At 34.6% G+C, this 21,980-nt stretch overlaps 1 pseudogene; it reads right to left on the bottom strand.

Annotated features, from left to right (window-relative positions):
• Positions 1-1,352: 1,352 nt before the first annotated feature.
• Positions 1,353-21,457, bottom strand: LOC142556917 (uncharacterized; annotated as a pseudogene).
• Between the last annotated feature and the right edge of the window lie 523 nt (positions 21,458-21,980).

The raw sequence follows: 21,980 nt of genomic DNA, 5'->3' as shown, positions 1-21,980 counted from the left end.
TCAGTGTACATTTGATGTTCACCAGTTGGTGATTGAGACACATCCTGAACCGGCTCTTCAGTTGGAATAATAGCCTGTTCTGAGGATGACTCTTTCTGCTTTGAGGGAGGTTCTTCAACTATTTCCTTTTCATCATCGTCTGAATCTCCTTTATGAAGGACTAACTCTTGATCCATTTCCCAAAACTTTATCTGAGATAGCAATCCCATCAGATCGGTGTCTAGCTGAGTGATCACCGCATGATCAGCATAGGCAGTAGGATTTGTTGGAATGTAATTAGCCTTCAGTTTGTCAATAATTTGTGTTAACTTCTTTGCTCTCATCTGATCAAACAAATATGTTTTTCTCTCCATAGCTTGGGCAATGGTGGCAGCTTTGACTATCTTGAGGACAGAAGCTTCCAGTTTGATGAATTTGTTCACTTGAGATTTCTTTCTTAGTTGCTTGGCATAAATCTGTGTACGATAGGCTGTCCAAGCATCATAGAGTTGAAGTTTTGATGCTGCAAAATCATTAACCTCGTTCCAAACAAGGTCAATGTGGGTTTGAATGGGATTGGATGGCCTTGGTTCTTCAGTCAATTTTCCCTGCCTTTGTCAGAACTGAGGATGTGTGGAATTTCCAGACCAGTTCGTGTAGTATCCACCCGTTCTATAATACTAATGCCCTTGGGTCGGGCAGGTGCCAGAGGAGTGGGATGAGTAATATTAATCAGAGGGGCTTTGATCCTAAGTGTTTCTTTCTTTGCACCAATTGATTTTTCTGGTAGGATGATCTTCAGAGGAACTGCTTTAATTGGCTGCTGAGCATCTGAAGATATTGGCTTGTCAGTAGGAATAGATTCCTCTGTAGTTATTGGTTTAATCCTCTGGGTTCTCGGTTTCTTGGTGATCTTTGGGGAAGGAGTTTTCTCTGAATCGGATTCTTCCACAATTAATTTTCTTTTTGCTGACTTCAGTTGAGCCAATGTCTTGGCCTTTTTTACTGATTTAGGAGCCGCCTATTGAATCCCAATCTCCTGTTTTATCTTTACAGACTGATCAGGAGAGATGTCCAATTTTGTCTTGGGTGGCATAGTATTCTTCGCATTAAAGACTTTGAATTTTGATGATTTTTCTGTATTATCTGCCACTAACCCCTTTCACTTTCAGCAGATAGCTCAGTTGCACTGCAAAACCTTTGGACTGTTTGGATGATAGAAACATATTCTTTAAAATATTGAATATAAGATGCTTCCAGTTGAATTTATGTTCAGCCATAATGATAGAAATAGCTTGAAATTTTTCCAAAGTAAGTGCAGCAAAAGATCCAGCTTTCGCCAAAATCCCTTTGGCAACTATATCAGCAAGTAACTAAACTTCGTGCTTCAGTTCCTTCTTTTGGTCGGAAACATTGATTTTTCGTCCTTCAGCAGAAAGTGAGGTTTGCATCTTTTCAATGTCAGATGCCTTAACATCAGATAAGTGAGCTAGTCCATCAGATGGTAAAGAAAAGATTTCTCCAAAGGAATCTTCGGAAATGGTCAGCAGCTGACCATTGATAGTAAAAGCGATGTTTCCATCAGAATTGATCGTACCGTTAGAGTAGATTTCATGAAGTTCTTTGGGGTAGATCTCTTGTGATGATTGTCCCAAGAATGTCCTTAACCTAGCAGTTTCGAGTTTTTGAAAAACGTTCTTGACATTAGTGTCGCCAAAAGATAGAATTGATCCAAAGTTGATAGCCATTGCATTCAGCATGTAAGCGGGAATTTGATTCGCCATTTTGATAGATAAAATGATCTGCAATTTGTAAACGAGAGCTCTGGAATTAGTATTCTCTTAGAAACTGATTGTACGCGTAAGAAGAAAAACTGAATTGAAGCGGGCTTAGTACAGTTGTTCGTGACTGTTTAAATTCGGGACACGTGTCAGTCAATTAAAAATTTGAGTAAAAATGTGTGTACGTGTGCTATAAGCGTGTGTACAATTTAAATGGTTCAAATGCTTCCACGTTTTCAAAATAGGATTCATCATTAGATAGTAGACAGTCACGTCACATGATTTGGAATATAATTCGTTTTAATCAGTTAACTTATATGAGAAGATTAGTGAAATTCCCAACTGAAAGATCAGTTGAAAGACTGTGTCCTTTCAGTTTGAGAATTTACTAACATTTGTATTCTGAGTTAACCTCTTAAAACCATTATTCCCCCTTAATTAGTGCATAAGATAATTAAAGCAAATAAATTCAAAGATTAGAAAGATTATCGGTCTGCTGAAATATTGACGACTCTTCAGCTTCCTTGATATTCTGCTATAAATAGACATAACACGGTTAGTTTCAGTTATATTGGTGAAAAATATTCAAAACTAAAGAATGGCAGATGCGAGTAGCTCGAGTGCTTCGCCATTTTCTCTGGAAGCTAGGAAGACTGTCATAGAAGACGAAGTCTTCAATAAGAGTCTTCCCTACTGGGAAAGGTTACAGGAGCTAGAGTTCCTGTATAATTCTGGAGAGGCTACTACTCCCAAGCTGATGGCAGAGTTGAGAGAAGTGCGGGAGCACTTGAACATAGCTGTGTGGGTGGACGTCTTCAAGGAAGGTCATATCTATCAGCTGATGCTTCAAAAGGAACTGGAGCTCCTTAATCGCATAGCTTCTTCTCACAGCTTTTGCAAAACATCTTCCTCAGCTCTATCTGTTTGGTTGAGAATGTTGATAGATGATATAGAGGAAAAATATGAAAATGTAATTCAGGCAAATATTTATTGTTGAATGAAGTATTTATTTTGGCTTATCTTTGTTTTTCTTTTTCCTGCAAATAATAAATTATGATCATAAACAAATGAACTGATGAAAGACTAACTGATATAAGTTGATTAAGAATTGAAATCAGTTAATTGTTGAGTAGTAAATGGTAGACTGATATCAGTTGACAATGAACAACTGATAGTTAAGAGGCCTCGGTAAATGAGAAAAACGCCATAAATAAGATGATAGAATGTGAGACAACAACAGTTCAAAATGTCGGATTCAAGTGACTCTGATGCATGCAGCAATACACACGTTCATGTTACTGAACAATCGAATCCACGTTTAGAAGAGATGAAGAGAAGGATGGAGGAATATGTTTTCAAAAAGGTGATGTCAACATGGTTTAAGATTCATGAGTTGCAGAGAGTTAGTAGAAGTGGTGCGATTCCTACTTTTGCTCAGGAAGCAACATCAAGAAAGTATCTTGAACGTTTTGAAGTTAGGCATGTTACAGATTTGATTGAGGACAAATGTTTGTTGGAGGCGATGTTTTGGAAGGAGTGACATGTGGTTGATAAGATTTCTAAAACTAGGGCATTTTCTAGAATTCGAATTTATGAGATGAATGATTGGGTTAGGGATTGGCTAGATACAGTTGGTTCTATGATTTCTGCTGTAAACTGGGAACGGTGGTATTCTTAATGAATTATTATTTTCAATTTGTTGTGTTCTTATTTTTGGCAGATAATTCTATTAGTGAAAGCAACATTAGTAATAATTTTAAGACAAATCAATTAAACCAAAAATATTGCGAAAGTAAGAAAACTTAGTCTCGGGTAATGGTTTGGTAAAGATGTCGGCTGCTTGTTGTTCAGTTGATATATACTCCAGTCTAATGTCCTTCTTCAAAGCATGATCTCTGATGAAGTGGTGTCTGACATTTATAAGTTTTGTCCTTGAGTGGAGAACTGGATTATAAGTGATGGCAATTGTACTCGTGTTGTCACAAAATATGGGCGAATTGTTTGTAATTACTCCATAATCTTTCAGTTGTTGCTGGATCCAGATCAGTTGTGCACAGCAACTACTAGCAGCAAGGTATTCTGCTTCAGTTTTTGAGGTAGCTATAGATGTCTGCTTCTTGCTGAACCAAGAGATCAGTCTGTCTCTTAGAAACTGACAAGATCCACTTGTACTTTTTCGATCAAGCTTACATCCTGCATAATCTGCATCTGAATATCCAACTAAATTGAAAGTAGAGTCTTTAGATTACCATAACCCAACATTTTGTGTGCCCTTAAGATATCTCAAAATTCTTTTAGCAGCTGAGAAATGTGATTGCTTAGGATTTGCTTGAAATCTAGCACACATACACACAGCAAATACAATAACAGGGCGACTGACAGTTAGGTATAATAATGACCCAATTAAACCTCGGTATAGTGTCGCCTCAACTGATATTCCCCCTTGATCAGTGTCCAATTTAACTGATGAGCTCATGGGAGTATTTGCAGCTGAACATGATTCCATGCCAAATTTCTTCAGCAGCTCCTTTGTATATTTAGTCTGACTGATGAATATGCCAGTCTCCAGTTGCTTCACTTGCAGTCCAAGGAAGAATGTCAGTTCACCCATCATGCTCATTTCGAACTTTTCCTGCATCAACTTAGCAAATTTCTCGCATAATTTGGGGTTAGTTGACCCAAATATGATATCATCAACATAAATTTGAACTAATAAAATGTGATTATTCTTAGTAAATTTGAACAAGGTCTTATCAACTGATCCAACAGAAAAATCATGATCAGTTAGAAATTTTGAAAGAGTTTCGTACCAAGCTCTGGGAGCTTGTTTAAGACCATATAATGCTTTGTTCAAATGATATACATGATCGGGAAAGATGTGATTTACAAAACCTGGGGGTTGTTCAACATATACTTCCTCTTGCAATTGACCATTTAGGAATGCACTTTTTACGTCCATCTGAAAGACCTTGAAATTCTTGTATGATGCATAGGCAAGAAACATTCTGATTGCTTCCAGTCTTTCAACTGGAGCATATGTCTCGTCATAGTCAATTCTTTCTTCTTGTCTGTATCCTTGTGCTACTAATCTTGCTTTGTTGCGTCCAACCGAACCATCTTCGTTCAGTTTGTTCCTGAAAACTCATTTTGTACTTATGACAGTTTTTGAAATTGGTCTTGGAACTAAGTTCCAGACATTGTTATGAGTAAACTGATTTAGCTCTTCTTGCATTGCATTTACCCAGTTAGGATCAGCAAGAGCTTCATCAGTTTTCTTTGGTTCTATTTGTGAAACAAAAGCTGAATAGATAAATAGATTTAGCATTTGATTGCGAGTTCTTACTGGATCAGATGGATTTCCTATTACCAATTCAGGTGGGTGTGATTTTCTCCATCTGTACTCAGTATTTGTTGTATCAGCAATTTCTTCAGTTGGTAACTGAATATCATCAGTTTTCTCTATCAACTGATCATTAGGAATGGCTTCTGGTTCAGTTGATTGATCTGACACTTCTGGTTCGGGTGTTTGAAGAGTGTTTTGATTAATATGATTGTCTTCTTCATTATCATCCTCCAAACTGATATCTGTCAGTCGATCAACTAGCTCAACTTGATCAGTTGGCTTATTAGTTAGTTCAGTTTCATCGAAGTCAACATGAGCAGATTCTTCAACATTTAGGGTTTTCTTGTCAAAGACTCTGTAAGCTATACTAACTGATGAGTATCCAAGAAATATTCCATCTGCAGATTTAGCATCAAATGCTTTTAAATAATTTTTACATTATCAAGGATAAAACATCTGCACCCGAATATTTTGAAATAAGTGATTATACTTTTTCTTCCATGCCAGATCTCATATGGTGTTTTCATATGATTCTTATTCATCATTGATCTGTTCTGACTATAACACGCAGTGTTTACTGCCTCTGCCCAAAACCTTTGAGAAATACCAGAATCAGCAAGCATTGTTCTAGCAGCTTCTTTAAGGGTCCGATTTCTTCTCTCAGCTACACCATTTTGCTGAGGAGTTCTAGCTGCTGAGAGCTCATGCTTGATTCCAGCATTTTCTAGAAAATTTGAAAGAGTTTGATTGATAAATTTAGTTCCTCGATCTGATCTGATTCGATCAATTCCAACTGATTTTTCATTTAAAAGTCTTTTGAAAAGCTTGATCAGTTGTGCAGCAGTTTGGTCTTTTGATTTGAGAAAGATAACCCAAGTAAATCTTGAAAAATCATCAACAATCACCAAGGTGTATTTCATTCCCCCTAAACTCATGACTGGTATAGGACCAAAGAGATCCATGTGCAATAGTTCTAAGCATCGGGATGAAGATTTACAGCCCTTGTTTTTAAAAGACGATTTTACTTGTTTTCCAAACTGACATGCTGAGCAAAGTTTTTCTTTTGAAAATTCTATTTTGGGCAAATCAGTTACAAGTTCATGTTTACTCAGATAGGCAATGGATTTAAAATTTAGGTGATTTAGTCTCTTGTGCCACAACCAGTTTTTAGATGATTTGGAAGCAATAAAACAAACTGGTGCATTAGTTTGAACATTCCAACTGACTTTATATATGTTTCCACAACGTTTGCCAGTTAGTATGATTTCATCAGTTGAAGTTTTAACTGAGCATGAGTTTTTGTCAAAATGTACTGAAAATCCACTGTCGCATAATTGACTGATGCTGATCAAGTTATACTTCAGGTTTTCTACTAGTAGAACATCTTTAAAAGTAAAATTACCATGGATAAGCTTACCCGTACCCACAGTTCTACCTTTGGAATTGTCCCCGAAACTGATATTTGGACCACTGTATTTGATCAGTTGAGATAGCACACTTGCATCTCCTGTCATATGTCGCGAGCATCCACTGTCCAAATACCATATTGAGTTCTTGTTTGTACCTGTTACCTGCAGTCACACACATAATATAATTTGGTACCCATATCTATTTGGGTCCTGAATTGATTAGTCCTTTAGGAACTCATACCTGAATTAGTCTAACAGACTTTCCAGTAGCTGTTTTCCAAATGTTTTTTCTCGGCTTTTGTGTGCTTGTGTAGTCTATGGATGATACAATATGAGTTTTAGCTTTATTCAACTGATTGTTCAGTCTATATCTCTTCTGAACTGGCTTGCAGTTATAGTAATTGGAATAGCCATTCGAATAGTTTTTGTAAAAGCTTTTTGTTGACTGACTACATGAATCAGTTACCACTTTTGGGCTATAACCAATACCATATCTTTTGCCCTTGTTCATATTTTCAGTTGGCTTTTCAACCAGTTTACTTGGCTATAATTGTTCTTGTACCATAACAGATTTGACAAAGTGAATGTATTTTCCTTTGCTCATATTCAGTTTTGGTTGAGTATCATTGGTTGACATTTCATCTTGGTTACAGAACCCCAAACCAGTTTTATCAGTTACTGATTTTTGGGAATTCTGTATATCAGTCAATGCGATAGATGATTTGTTCCACGACTGAATAAGCTCAGTCTGTTTTGTGTCCTCAAGCATCAACTTCTGTATTAATGACTGATTTTTATTTCTTTCTGCATTTAGCTCAGCAATTTCCCTTTTTAGACTCAACCATTCAACTGATTCATCAGTTTTGTTTTTATTGTCTGTGGGATCAGTTTGCTTTGCTTTGAGTTTTTCAAATGATGATGCAAGTTTCTGATACTCATCTACCATGTCATGTAATGTGAAAATGAGTTTTTCTCGTGTAAAATCAGTTGAACTAAAATCAAATACCTGTTGGCTAGATGACTCTTCTGCTGCATCATTAGCCATCAAGCACTTTACTTCCTCATCATCACAAGAACTGCATGAGCTTTCTGGTTCCGACTCTTCACTGTCAGTTTCTGCCCATTTTGATTTGTTTTCTTCAGCTAAGAGTACTTCATGTTTCTTTCTGAAGAACTTTTTATTTTCTTTGGGTCTTCTTTTGTGTTCATATGATTTATTTCTTCTATCAGTTGAGCCTTGAACATCCTTCTTAGGTTTAGGACAATCAGCAATAAAGTGGCCTGATTTGCCACAGTTGTAGCACGCATTTGATTCATCCTTGGCGTTGTTTCTTTGATATGGTTTCTGGAAGTTCCCTTGATTCTTTCTCATGAACCTTCCAAATTTTTTGATAAACAATGACATAGAATCGTTACTCAACTGATCAGCATATTTTTCAACTGAACTGATTTGTTCAGTTCTGACAGCGGCTAGAGCAGTTGTTGCTGCAGAAGTAGATGGTTCTCCTTCTCTGGTCTGCAGCTCAAATTCATAGGCTTCTAAATCAGCAAATAGATCATGGAGTTCGATTTGGTTCAGATCTTTGGACTCCCTCATTGCCATGGTCTTGACATCCCATTCTTTGGGAAGACCTCTCATTACCTTTAGTGCAATTTCTTTGTTGGTATACACTTTTCCAAGTGCATTTAGCTCATTGATGATACTACTTACTCTTTCATCATACTCGTGCATCGATTCTCATGCTTTCATTTTGATGTTATCAAACTTTTGCACAGCAACAGAAAGTTTATTTTCTTTGGTTTGATCATTTCCTTCACACAGCTGGATCAGCTTTTCCCAAATTTCTTTGGTTGTTTTACACATCTTTATTTTGCTGAAAGTTACTTTGTCCAGCGTTTTGTACAGAATGTCTTTAGCCACATTGTCAAGATTTGCTTTTCTTTTGTCTTCAGTTGTCCATTCATCTCTGGGCTTTTCTATACTTTGTGGTGCCCCTTCTGTGATGGAAATTGCTGTATTTGCTTTTAGAATCTTCATGGGTCCATCAGTTATGACATACCACATGTCATCATCTTGTGCTGCTAAATGAGCTTGCATTCTAATTTTCCAATCATCGAATTCTTCTCTGAAGAACATTGGAATTTTGTTGAATGAAGTCATGCTAGCAAGTTTATATATCAAAAGTATTTAAGAACAAGATTCACCCGCTCTGATACCACTTGTTAGGATCGGTTAACGTATCAAAAGTGTTTAGAAGAGGGGGTTGAATAAACACTCACAATTAAAATTGATCTTTTCAAATTTTGAGTTCAGTTTGGTGACAAACTGATTCTCGGAATCTTGTTGATCAATATCAATCAGTTAAACTGAATCAGTTGCGGAAGGTAACTAACTGAAAGATAGAATACAAAAAATAAAATGTGCAAGGGTTGTTTCTGAATGTTCGGAGATTTCAATTACTCCTACGTCACCCCTTCTATCAGAAGGATAGGATATTCACTAAAAGACTTTGATCAAATACAAGAATTGTACTGGCCCACTTCAGCTTGGACTTAACACTGCCAAAAACTGAAACTCTTAGTATAACAGAATGTTCTCAGTGCTTAACTGATCTTAGCAATATCGAATTTCAATGATTATTACAACTTGCTTGTAAGCTCAAATTGTAGCCTTAACTGCTACGAATAAATCAAGTAAGATGTGAGCTGAGATTTTGACAGAGTAACAGCAAGCTTTTTGAATAGTATTCACTTCGTTGTTTTTTTTTTCAGCTGCTCTTCTGTCATATTTATATGCTTCTTTTCCAACGGTAACTTGAGATAAATTTGAATCTATGTATCCGTTGATTTCCACTTCATTATTCTTTGGACTTTGTTTGCGGCGTCTTAATTTCTTTAGCCGGAATGCGTTGTTCTAGGTAGTCTTGGTTGTGGTGCGGCGTTTCATATTCAGTTGTAATCTGTTATATCTCTTTGTCGGTTGAAAGTTCTTTCCCGAGACATCTTCAGCTGAGAGATACTTAACTTTAAGGCATTCGGCTGGATGTATTAACTGATCGGTTTCCAACTGATCAGACAGTCGATTTCAGTTATGAAGTCCAGTTGCTGAGTTCAGTTGGTTCGTATTTTCAGTTGGTTGATCAGTTTGTCAAACTCCAGAATTTAGTTTCCAACACCAAGCCTCAAAAGGGCGACTTGGTCACGTCTTAGACATGCAAGGGAGGTGTTCTAACCATGGTATAGGCCCCTAGGGCAGCCAAGATCAGACACTTCCCCTTGACAGCAACATGACAGAAAATCGAACACAATATGACTCTCATGGGGAAGTTGCTGTCATTTCTGGATTCCAGTGGGTATGGGGCTAGAAACAATGGACAAATGTGTTCCTAACATGTCCTAGTACATGTCTAAATGCAGCTTAGGGAGCCTGGACACGAGCCATCCATCTGAAACACCAAAAACAAGTGAACCGTGAGTAGCACAAGGAAGGGCCGAATCGTACATGCTAAAAAAGGCTAGGATATTGATCTAATATTAATTAATTAAGGGTGATTAATAAATGAAAAGTTTATCATGCTAAGGGATGACAAGGAAAGGGTCAAAGGTGAGTTGGCAAGGAATTTTTGATCTTCTAGGGGGGTGGCCGAAAATCATCAACTATATGGAGGGGAAATATTGTTTAGTTAGTAAATTTTTAAACCTTAAGAGCCTTACCGATTCTTTAAATAATTTAAGGAATTAACACCTTAATTATGGAACCTAATTGAACTTATTTCCTACTTACCTCAAGTTACTTAAATAATTCCTTAAACCTCCTTTTAACTTAAATCAACTTATTAGCTAACTAAAATAAACTCTGGGAATGATTTCTAAATTCTTAAATTCTATCTCAAAACTCCAACTCCAGTTCGGCCTCACTGAATTAACTGAAAAGATAAAAATTTAAACTACTGCATAAAATAATTAACTTTAAAGAAAAGGATTTAAATACTCATGCAATAAAATCATTTTAATTTAAAATACTAGAATTATGCATGACTTATACGTAATCTAATTTACGGGTTCTACACCGATGGACAGTCAGAGCGGACTATCCAGATACTAGAGGATATGCTGAGAGCCGTAGTGCTTGAAAATTTAGCACTAATTGGCAAGATGCATTGCCACTTTGTGACTTTTCGTACAACAACAGCTATGAGACGAGTATTAAGATGGCACCATTTGAAGCGTTGTACGGAAAGAAGTGTCGATCCCCTTTATATTGGGATGATATCTCTGAGATTCCTGAGATTAGACCTGATATGATCAGAGATATGACAGAGAAAGTGAAAGTAATTCAGAAAAGAATAAAGACGGCGCAAGATAGACAAGCCAAGTATGCGAATGTACGTCGTAGACCGTTAGTATTTGAACAAGGAGACAGAGTATTTTTGAAGATTTCTCCTTTCAGAGGCATTGTCAGATTTGGTAAACGTGGGAAGTTGTCTCCTAGATACATCGGTCCATACGAGATTCTTGAGAAGATTGGTGATCATGCATATCGACTTGCTCTTCCTCCTTCTCTATCTGGGATACATGATGTCTTTCATGTATCAATGCTACGTAGATATATGCCTGATGTTTCTCATGTCATTCAGCTTGATGAAGCAGAGCTTGACGACACTTTGAGTTATGGTGAACATCCAATTCAGATTCTTGATTGGAAAGAAAAACAGCTCAGAACGAAGACTATTCCGCTAGTGAAAGTCCAGTGGAGTCGTCATGGCACTGAAGAAGCGACTTGGGAGACAGAATCAGAGATGAGACAGAGATATCCAGAGTTATTTCCATGACGTGAGTATTTATTCAGCTTTTGATTATATTGCTTCTTTTACCTATTTTGATTGATTGCTTGCGAGTTCGAGGACGAACTCATATCTAAGAGGGGGAGAAATGTAATGCCCGAGATCTTAGTTTGATACTTTTGAGTTATCATGTATTATGAATAAGGGAATGGAAGAACAGACATGGAGAAGCGACGTTGCAATTCAAGTTTTGGTGGCAAAGAGACACTGCACCCGCGCCATAAAAGCTACCGCATCCGCGGTGTTGGGACAGTGAGGGCAGCGCACCCGCGGTAAAAGAGCCAGCGCACCCGCGGTACAATGTGTAGCGCACCCGCGGTGGGACGTGCAGAATGAAGAATTAGACACTTGTCCTTGACATGCATATATCATGTGTTGTCTTCATTCTTCAGTGCTCCAGAATTCCTTCAAGTTTCTTCTAGCTTAGAAATTAGCTTGTACAAGATCTGACCACCCGAATTTCGATCCGACTTCGGTTCCGTACTCCTCTTGTTACCAGCTACAAAAGAATGTGAGTATTTCTACATTCCAACATGTTTTGAAGTTGAGATGTTGGGAGAAATCAGATATGATTACTATTAGATGTTATTGAGATTGTAAGCAACATATATTCGCAACCGGATCGAAGAACGGATATCATATGCTATCATTTCATTTTCCAGCATGTGTTGAATTGAGAATATGCAGATTTTGAGATTTTGATGTATACATTGTGATGGTTATGAGTTGATGATATAATTCTCGAGTTGGTATTATCGGTATATAGAGACTACGCCGTTATGCCGTCGAAAGTTATTGAAATTGCATATTGATCTACACACATATCCTACCTTGAGTTGGAGATTGATACGGTACATGATATATATGTTATTTCAGATTGGTATTGACAGATTTGATATAGAGATTTCAAGACTTCGACTTGTTCAACCGAGACTACGACGAGAAAGGTATAATTCAATTTTTGATTGGGGAGATATAACTCGAATCAGATCCGGTTTGAGTTTCCCACAAATCACATACTAGATTTCTATACTTTGTTATGTTGTGCTTTATATTGATTTATATACAAGCATTGAGATATGTTGCGACTTTGATTGTTGCACTCCCAAGAGCATGTTGTCCACAAGTAGTATAATTCGATGAGTTCGAATATCGTATCCACGAGGAAGCTAAGGTAATTACAAGTCCACTACAATGTCTTTTTATTTATTTTTTTCTTTTAGTTGTTTGAATCTTTAATTGGTAATTTTTTATTGTTCAAATTTTAATTTAAGTAGTTGAGATTAAAGGATCCACTCTTGGTATTTTAATAAAGTTAACATTAACGAACATTATTGAAATCCACTTAATAAAATGGTTCCAACATATTAAATAATCATATTTATATTATGTTATATATTATTATCTTATAAGTATATAATATATACCAAAACTTATAAATGTGTCAAAGTATTTATTGTGCTATATATATATTTGTAAACACTAAATCTAGGTTCCCACTTTAAATGGTTGGTAAAACCAAACTAACATTTAAATGGTACCAAAAAATTAATATTATAATATATTCATATATAATAAATCAAGGCATCCACTTTAAATGGTTGGTAATACCAAACTAACATTTAAATGGTTCCAAGAGTTTAATATTATAATATATTTATATATAATAAATCAAGGCATCAACTTTAAATGGTAGGTAATATCAAACTAACATTTAAATGGTTCCAAGAATTTAGTGTAACATATAGCAACAAAAAATCAAAACTCGCACTTATAAGTAGGGTATAAAAATGCTTAAAGAAAAAAATATAACATAAACAATAAATAATGATTAAATAATATAAAACATAGATTCTTACCTTTTAGTAACCTTATTATCATGCCAAGGGTTTCACCTTTTCATCTCAACTTTAGGAAGTTAGTTATTCATTATTCAAAGTGTCAAACTTTGAATATGAAATTAACATGCTAATTATATTTAAATGAAGAAATAAAAGAAAAATATAGAGAGAAATATTATGAACTCAAAGGTTTGTTCATAGAATGAGGGATATCTCAATACATTACAATGCACTCCTATTTATAGCCAAATTTTGAGGAGACAACCACAAATAAAATATTATTTTTTACACATAAGTCTTCATTGGTGTTCCAAGATATTATATTATATTACACATCACTTTTGAAAATCTTCTTCTCCGAATTTTCTTCTTCACATAAAAAGAAACATGTAGATAATTGAGTTGTCTAGTTGTGGTATTTTTTTCAAACCATTTGACCAAGTAATTTGAGAGATATGGTCAAAATACTAGAGCATGGTAAAACTGCCACTCATTTGGTAACTTTATTTGTTGCTTAATTTAATCCCAATTGTGAGAGGATTTTTATCTCATGCTTGCCACCAATATTGTAGATATTAACATCAACTTTCTACAGGTCCAAGAATCATCTTAATCCCATTTGCAACGCCAAGTTTATTCTTATTTTATCGAACCTGTAAAAAATAGTAAAAACTTGTAATTACACAACAACTTATATTTTATACAATTTATTATAAAACATATAATATTTAAACATTTAATAAAACAAAAACTATATATTTATATTATAAAACATTTAATTAATGTACAATTTTTATGTTTATCACACCTCCCAACCAGCTTATTGCTAGTCCCTAGCAATTTAAGCGTTAATAGCAATACAAAACATATTGATTAATTTAAATAGAAATGTAATCAAAACTATCTAAGTATTTAAATTAAATTTGAAAACTGTCAAAGTTATATCAAGATCATCATAATTATAATTTATGAATTAATTTGAGATGATCAATTCAAAGCTTATTTCAGGTAGTTAAATATACACGGTCTTCAGAAATTCCTAGTAAGAGTCTCAACTCCATATCCTCACAGGTTAATAAATGTTTCAATTTATGACAACGATTTCTCTCATGGAGTTGGAGTACAGATAAATGCTCAGAAAAATGGTTTATAGAATGCAGACAGACAAACGAGCCAAACTAATCAAAAGATAGAAAATCCATTGATTCAAAATCTAGTTGTTCTTATTATATATTTTTTCCTGATATATATATATTTTTTTTCCGTAACATCACGGAATCAGACTAAGTTTATGCTTCTTGACCACATATTTATTTAATTTGTACAATAAATTTCTCTCTTTCTTTCTTTCTTTTTTTTTTATGAGAGATATATGGGTCGTAGCATATAACTTAAAAATTACATAGATCTTCAATATCTTTTTTTTTGTATTTTTCTCCTTTTTTTCCAGGAAATATCATTTTTTTTTCAAAATAAGAACTCAATATCTAAACAATAGATAGTCTCTCTCATGATCAATAAAGGCTCGAAAGCTGTTTTCTCAGTCCTCTCCACTCACTAAAAAAATATGTGTGAGTTTAAAATTTTAGGCACTCTTATAAGGTATAACTTGGGCCATATACTTTAATACCTGATTTTATCACAATGGTTAATCACTCAAAAAGATTTCATAAATCATATTTTTATATTGATCAGAATATTAAAATTGAATTTTTTTAAAAAAAAAAATTTAAACATTCCTAAATAGATTAATGCATGTTCTAATTTAAATCTTTCAAACATGTAATGTATGACATTTTTGCAAAAATTACTCAGATACAAACAATAAACATGATTTTATTTTAAAATAATATATATATATATTTTATTTTAAATTTTTTTTAATTTATTTTTTTATAAGTTTGTTCTCCCCCCAATCAGAATATGACATTGTCCCTAATGTCAAAATAACTATTAATAAAGAGTACATAATGAAAGATATATCACCTGGAATTTTATTGAAGATAACAAACTGAAACAAACGAAACGCAAACCAATCCACGACTTTTGAATCAATGATCCAACTTCTTTTTTTTACTGCTTGATTGCGACCAATTGATCTTTGTTATCATCGGATCAGGCTTATGAACAAAAGCTTCCAAATCATCAATTAATTGGTCGGCAGTCGAAGCATAGATGAGCATCCGTCGTGAATTTTCTGAAATGAAATTATGTTCCACAGCTTTATCAAGAAATGTCAACAAACTGTCATAATAATTATTGATATTCAACAAGCCCACAGGTTTATTATGGATATTAAGTTGTGCCCAAGAAACAGTGTGAAAAATTTCTTCTAATGTACCAAAACCACCTGGTAGTGCGATAAAAGCATCAGAATTTTCAATCATTTGAGTGATTCTTTCATACATAGAAAAAACTTTTAATTCCTCCCCAATCGTAACACCTGTAATATTTCCTTCAGCTAAAGCTGTAGGAATAATACCCAAAACTGACTACCTCCAAGATGAGCAGATGTTGAAACAGATGTCATTAACCCAATATTACCTCCCCATATACCAAGTGAATTTTTCTCTCAGCCAATATCTTTCCAAGATTATTCGCTGCTTCTACAAACACTTCATTTTTTCCAGGACTCGACCCACAAAATACACAAATATTTTTCAATGTTTGTGCAGAGGATCCAGCCATGTTTTTACTTTCTTTTTTTTGTCTGCGAAAATAGAGAGAAAGATGAGAGATTTTATAGGGGTAATATGTTATGATGACAAAACTATGGGTCACAGCTGTAAACATAATAAATAGTAAAAACAATAATGACACACATGCATATAAACAGTAGTGTGATTGTGGCTCACAATTTTCCTCTGGTTTTACGTCCAGAAACGGCTTCAACGCCTTCTCTGAGTCGAGGATATGCTTCCCATCCAATTTTCTTATAAATTGGCAAACAGGGTCTTTTTTAGTCGGATTCCCAAGACTATGACGCTCATCTTGGAATTGTTTCCATAAACGGAGAAGTTCAATATGCACATGTCCACTAGAATGCGTCTCAAGAGTCAATAAGATGTTATCTAAAGACTCCTTACTCAGCCCATTCTTAATGAAACCAATTTTATCTTCTCTGTTATTGAAACACATCCCAAAGATCTGCATCGTTTGTCACAAGTCCATCTTGCACACTTATGACAAACCCCTAAACTTTTGGCCCTTTGTTTTTTCGCATAAGTGTTTTTTCCTAATCCACGCAAATACCGAATAAGCAATGATTGTGGAACTTCTCTTCCTAATCGGAACTTAGCTTCTATTACAAGACGAATATCTTCTGGAATTCCTTTTTGCATTAGCAATCTCAATCTTTCACACCTTACTGCATAAATTTTTCTTAGAACATTTTCAGAAACAGAGGGAAAATATTTACAAATTTTTGAGAGAATTTCATCCATTTTGAAAAGAAAAGAAATGATTTTTTTTATTTTTGTATCAGCAATTGTGGGAAACTGATTTAACCGACTATGAAAGTCACGGAGTACCGTTATCCGCCATTTAACCGGGAAAATAAAAAGATTAAGAAAACCTGAAATAAAAACAAACAAACTTAAACGCAACACCAAAAAAATAAAAATAAAATCAAGGATCAGAAAGGGAAATAAACTCTTCTTGAAAGATTTCATTTTCTAAAAATGGTTTAAGCCTTTGTCCATTTACTTTAAAAATATCACCATTTTTAGGATTTTCAATATCCACAGCTCCATAAGTATACACATGCTTTACAACATATGGGCCTGTCCATCTTGATCGTAATTTTCCTGGGAATATGTGAAGTCGAGAATTATAAAGCAAAACTTTTTTACCAATCTCAAAAGATTTTCTAAGAATTGTTTTATCCTGAAATGATTTGATTTTTGCTTTATAAATCCTTGAATTCTCATACGCGTCATTTCTGAGTTCATCAAGTTCATTAAGTTGCAATTTACGCAATTTGTTGGCATCATCCATGCTTGAATTTAAAGTTTTGATCGCCCAATAAGCTTTATGTTCCAATTCCACAGGCAAATGACAATGTTTTCCATAAACCAACCTATAGGGAGACATATTCAATGATGTTTTAAAAGCTGTTCGATATGCCCAAAGTGTATCATTAAGTCGCAGAGACCAATCTTTTCTATTTGAGTTAACAGTTTTTTCCAAAATTTGCTTTATCTCCCTATTAGCTAATTCAACTTGTCCATTTGTTTGAGGATGATAAGGAGTAGTTACTTTATGAGTAATACCATATTTTTTTATTAATGAAGCAAATGGTTTATTAACAAAGTGAGTTTCCCCATCACTTATCATGGCTCGAGGAATTCCAAATCTACCAAAATATTTTCTTTTAAAAATTTGATGACGATTTTATGATCATTTGTTCGACATGGAATTACCTCTATCCATTTGGAAACATAATCAACTGCAACTAAAATATACAAGTATCCAAACGACGGTGGAAAAGGTCCCATAAAATCTATTCCCCAACAATCAAAGATTTCAATTTCAATAATAGGATTCAAAGGCATCATGTTTCTTTTTGAAATCGCACCCAATTTTTGACAATTTTCACAAATCTTGCAGATTTTGTGGGTGTCTTTAAACAAAGTGGGCCAATAAAATCCACACTGCAAGATTTTTGCAGCTGTTTTCTTTGAAGAAAAATGTCCTCCGCATGCTTCTGAATGACAAAATTTAATGACACTACTTACCTCATTTTCGGGTATGCAACGTCGAAAAATTTGATCCGGACAATACTTGAACAGATACGGATCATCCCAATAAAAGTTTTTTACCTCATTCAAAAATTTTCTTTTATCTTGAGAACTCCATTGCGGTGGCATTTTTCCTGTCACAAGAAAATTTACTATGTTAGCAAACCAAGGTGTAGTAGTAACTGAAAATAGATGTTCATCAGGAAAATTATCGTTAATTGGTGTTTCACAAGATGATCATGTTACTAGTCTCGATAAATGATCGGCTACGACATTCTCGATTCCTTTTTTATCTTTGATCACAATGTCAAATTCTTGGAGCAACAAAATCCATCGTATCAGTCGTGGCTTTGCATCCTGTTTCGTCAACAAATATCTAATAGCAGAATGATCATTTGATCCAATCAAATAAGAACGAAATTTATCTAATGCAAATATTATAGCAAGTAGTTCTTTTTCAGTTGTGAAGTAATTCATTTGAGCATTGTTTAAAGTTCTACTTGCATAATATATCACATAAGGCTTACCGTTTCTTCTTTGACCCAATACTGCACCGACTGCATAATCACTCGCATTGCACATGATTTCAAATGGTAAAGACCAATCAGGAGGTTGCATGATAGGAGCTGATGTTAAATGTCGAATGATTTTATCAAAAGCATTTTGACATTCTTGAGTCCACTCAAATGCAGTGTCTTTTGTTAAGAGGTTACAAATGGGTTTAGAGATTAAACTAAAGTCCTTTATAAACCTCCTATAAAATCCAGCATGTCCCAAAAATGAGCGAATTTCTTTAATGGTTTTTGGAGGGGGTAAATTGGTAATGACATCAACTTTTGCTTTATCAACTTCAATTCCATGAGATGACACGACATGTCCCAAAACAATTCCAGAAGTAATCATGTATTGACATTTTTCTCAATTTAAAATAAGACCTTTCCTCGCATCTTTTTAAAACATTTTCAAGACAATTATCAAATGTATTCCCAAAGACAGTTAAATCATCCGTGAAAATTTCCAAACAATTTTCAACCATGTCGCAAAAAATACTTAGCATACATCTTTGAAATGTTGCTGGGGCATTGCATAATCCAAATGGCATCCTTCTAAATGCAAATGTTCCAAAAGGACATGTGAATGTAGTTTTATCTTGATCTTCGAGTGCAATGGAAATTTGATAATAACCTGAATATCCATCAAGAAAACAGTAGTATGGATGACCTGCTACTCTTTCTAAAATTTGATCCAAAAATAGTAATGGAAAATGATCTTTTCTAATGGCGTCATTTAATTTTATATAATCAATACACATCCGCCAACTAGATGGGACTCGACTTGTTAATAATTCACCTTTTTCATTTTTTATCACTGTGATGCCAGATTTTTTTGGAACTACTTGTGTTGGGCTTACCCACTTACTATCAGAAATAGGGTAGATAATCCCAACATCAAGTAGTTTGAGAACTTCAGTTTTCACAACATCTTTCATGTGTGGATTTAATCTCCTTTGTGGTTGTTGAGATGTTTTAGCATTTTCTTCTAAATGAATTTTGTGTGTGCAAATTAGTGGATTAATGCCCTTGAGATCTTTTAGTGTCCAACCAATTGTATTTTTATGTCTTTTAAGCATATCAACTAATTTACCTTCTTGATCCCTTTCTAGTTTGGAAGAAATTACCACCGGATATGTTTCATCTTCTCCAAGAAATGCATACTTCAATTCTTCTAGGAAGGGTTTTAACTCCAATATGGGTGGTTCGTCTTTGTTCTCATATTTTGCATCAAATTCTTTCTCTGATCCTGGTAACGAGTGATACCTGATAAAATCATCAAGATCAATTTCAATATTTTCTTTAACAGTTTCAATTGAGCAAATATCTAATTGATCACGAGTACTCCCTTCTTGAATGTTTTCTTCCACAAGAGTTTCAATAAGATTTTCATCTTCACTTTCATCTCCTTTGTCATGTGGTTGCTTACAAAGATTAAAAACATTGAGCTCCAAGGTCATGTTACCAAATGACAACTTCATTATTCCATTCATGCAATTTATAAGAGCATTAGAAGTTGCTAAAAATGGACGACCCAGAATTACAGGAATTGCATTACAAGCTTCGATAGGTTGTGTATCTAAAACTATGAAATCGACAGGATATACAAAGTTATCAACTTGGATCAATACGTCTTCTACCATACCTCTTGGCACTTTAACAAATCTATCTGCAAGTAAAAGTGTTACCGAAGTAGATTTTAACTCGCCTAGATTGAGTTCTTGATAAACTGAATATGGAAGTAAATTCACACTAGCTCCAAGATCAAGCAAGGCTTTTTTAATCTTTCGTTCTCCAATAATACATGAAATAGTAGGACAACTAGGGTCTTTGTATTTCAAAGTATTATTATTTTGAATGATTGCACTTACTTGTTCGGCTAAAAATGCTTTCTTTTTCACATTCAATTTTATTTTCACAGTGCACAAGTCTTTCAAAAATTTGGCATATGATGGTACCTGTTTTATTGCATCTAATAAAGGAATATTAACTTTTACTTGTTTAAAAATATCATATATATCAGAATTCAAATTTGATTTTTTTGTATTTTTCAATGCATGAGGGAATGGTGGTGACAGTGTCTGTTGAACCTCCTCTTCGCAAGTTATGGGTTTCACTTCCTTATCCTTTGGAGTTGATTTATCATCATCTTCACAAGGTTCAAGAATGGATTTTTCCACAACCTTACCACTTCGAAGGGTAATAACAGATTTTACCTGATCCATCGGTTGAGTTCCAGAAGTTCCAGTTTGTGAATGATGATCCTTGGGATTAGGCAGAGGTTGTGAAGGAAATTTACCTTTTTCATGAACATTAAGTGCAGATGCAAATTTAGCAAGAGTATCTTTCAAATCTGTCATGGTTTGAGCAGTTTGAGTATTGCTAGACTCTTGCTTTGCAATGAAAGAATTCAATGTGTCTTCCAAATTTCTTTTAGGTGGAGGAACATAAGGTGCATAATTTTGAAAATTTTGTTGATTTTGGAAATGTGGTTGTGAAAATTGTGCAGCATTATCATTCCTCCAACTAAAATTTGGATGATTTCGCCAACCTGGATTGTAATTTTGAGAAAATGGTTCAAAATTTGGCCTTTTGAAATTGTTCAAAACATTGACTTGTTCATGGAGACATTCTTTAAAAGAGGGCAAAGTGGGACAATCTTTTGTAAAATGATCACTTGTATCACATATGTGACACGTAATTTCTTGAACAGATTTTAATTGACCATTCTTTTTCAATTCAAGTGCCTCAACTTTTCTTGCCAAAGAGGTAAATCTAGCTTCGAAGATCATGTTCATCTTTGAGAGTGTACATACCTCCACCAGATGTAGGAGATTGAATCTTGTTTGATGGTTCGATTGTACCTATAGTGTCCCAATTTTGAGCATTTTCAGCTAATGAATCGAGATACTCAATTGCCTCGTTTAGATCTTTATCTTCAAATGTTCCATTACACATAAATTCAACCATTTGCCTATCTTTAGGTGTTAAGCCTTCATAAAATTGAGAAACAACTCTCCAAATTTCAAAACCATGATGTGGACAAAGATTAAGCAATTCTTTGAATCTATCCCAACACTGATAAAAAGTTTCTCCTTGTTTTTTAGTGAAAGTGATGATTTGTCTTTTGAAAGAATTTGTTCTATGAGATGGAAAAAACTTTTTCAAAAATTGTTGTTGCAATTCATCCCAAGTTCGAATGGATCCCGATCTAAGATTTTGTAGCCAAGTTTTAGCTTTATCTTTTAAAGAAAAAGGAAAAAGCTTAAGTCGAATGGTGTTCATGCTACAATTTAGATCATTATATGTGTTGCACACTTCTTCAAACTCTCGTAAATGCATGTATGGATTTTCAGAATCTAAGCCATGAAAATTGGGTAAAAGTTGGATAATACCAGGCTTAAAATTGAAATGAGATGCATCAGGAGGAAAAACTAGACATGAAGGTGCACTAGTAGGTGTACGATTCATGTGATCTCTAAGTGTTCTTCGT

Source organism: Primulina tabacum, chromosome 9 (assembly GCF_025594145.1).
Source record: "Primulina tabacum isolate GXHZ01 chromosome 9, ASM2559414v2, whole genome shotgun sequence".
In the NCBI taxonomy this organism is placed as follows: domain Eukaryota; kingdom Viridiplantae; phylum Streptophyta; class Magnoliopsida; order Lamiales; family Gesneriaceae; genus Primulina; species Primulina tabacum.
The sequence above is the reverse complement of the archived record's forward strand: the minus strand, read 5'-3'. Positions and strand labels throughout refer to the sequence as shown.